Consider the following 1,874-nt stretch of genomic DNA (forward strand, 5'->3'; position numbering starts at 1 on the left):
TTCACAGTTACAATTAGGCCAGTGCTTGTTTGGCCAAATAACCAGGCACCATTACCTGCCAAGTTGACACATGAGCCTAACCCATCACATTAATCAGCAAGGCATAAGATTGTCTTTGAAGTCATACTTTATCCTCTGGGTGGCATATGCTATTAACATGTGCGTGTCTTAAAGAAGACTCTTTTTATGTGAGACACAGACTCAAGAAAGGATTCAGATACATCATAGGAAATAAAACTAATGTTCATAGCTTAGTGAAATCACACAATACATTCATAGATTATTCTTAATCACAGATGGTCTTTCTATTGTTGAATGTTGTATTTCACAAGGTAGAGTCCAATTTTGTTCCAATCTAAATGTCTTGCATGGCTTCATCAAGTGCAGCTGTTGACCTATTACCACTGACTAGAATTCCATGATGTACAGGAGAAACTACGATTCCCAGCTAGTCCCAGGAACATTTCTTGTGTCTTCTTTTACCATTCCTTCCAATTTCCTGTTTGCTTGATCTCTGGGAGCTTTGGACTCCTATTAGATATGAAAAAGAGAGATGCTGCCAGCATAAATAGGAAGCAAGGATGATGGAAAGAGAAAACCACCAATAGGACTGCTTCATGAAGAAGTCCCTGTAGAGTGAGGGGACAGATGTCTAGTTTACTAGTAAATACAATCTGGTATTTAAGAGTAATCTGATCGACTGCGGCCGAGAAGGCCCGGAGGGTCTCTGTGTTCTGGAGTGGGTGGCAGGTCGCAGGCTCGTAGCTCGACGGCTGAGGAGAACGGCGAGTGGGTTTTCGGCATTTCCTCTCCGGATCACCGCAGCAATGAGTGCTGCCAGGGAGTCCCACCCGCATGGGGTGAAGCGTTCAGCCTCCCCAGACGATCTAGCTATTGGGAGGCAGCAGACTTAGGTAATGAAGAAAGAAAACAAAAATTCTTGAGACTCACGGGTGCAGGAAAGGAGGAACATACTGGTCTTCTTGTTACAGGCGATCACAAATCAACTTCTCACTTCCGAACAGGGGAAGAAGACAAGAAAATTAATGAAGAATTGGAGTTTCGATATCAGGAAGATATCGACGACATCGTAGACTTGGCTTCAGTGAGGTAAAAGATCATGATGAAGAAGGAGATGTGGCTGGAGATGATGATGATGATGATGGTGATGATGATGATTCTCCTGATCCTAAAAGTCCAGATGAATCTGAAAGTGATTCAGAGTCAGAGAAAGAAGAATCTGCTGAAGAACTCCAAGCCTGATGAAATGGAGGATCCCAAAAACAAAAAAGATGCAAAGAGCAATTATAAAATGATGTTTGTTAAATCTAGTGGTTCATAACTCCCAAACACTTAATCTTTGTATTAAAAGTAAGCCTTATTGTTATAATGCACAGTGGAATACTGCTTATAGAGCACAGACCTTTGTATTATAATTTTTAAAAAGGCCCTTTTAAATAATTACAAAGACTGTTTGCTTTCAGATGCCACGTGTTACACTTTTATGGGCATGACTATAACCATTTTTGTAAAGAGTAAGAGTTGTATAAAATAAGAAATAAATACAATACTCAGCTTCCTTTCATATTAGCATCAAAAAAAAGAGTAATCTGATAAAGGCTATTTCAGTTCCTATTAAGTAATAATTGCAGTAAGTGAAATTACATACAACATATAGGTCATTAATTGATATATTCTAGAGGGGGAAACTGCTCAGATTTTTCACATTGTACTGTGTCTTCATATGCATCATAATGGGGAGTTGTGAGAGTGTGAAACAGAGGCCACTAATTAGATGCTATTCTAAATTAGAAGCCGGAGGGGAAAACCTTAACTGAGCATTTGCCAAAATTTTTATAACTATAGTCAGTAGA

At 39.4% G+C, this 1,874-nt stretch overlaps 1 pseudogene; it reads left to right on the top strand.

Moving 5' to 3' along the window:
- Positions 1–740: 740 nt before the first annotated feature.
- LOC101430865 (small acidic protein pseudogene) lies at positions 741–1,585 on the top strand (annotated as a pseudogene).
- Positions 1,586–1,874: the final 289 nt, after the last annotated feature.

The sequence above is a fragment of the Dasypus novemcinctus genome, chromosome 26, assembly GCF_030445035.2.
Source record: "Dasypus novemcinctus isolate mDasNov1 chromosome 26, mDasNov1.1.hap2, whole genome shotgun sequence".
Lineage (NCBI taxonomy): Eukaryota > Metazoa > Chordata > Mammalia > Cingulata > Dasypodidae > Dasypus > Dasypus novemcinctus.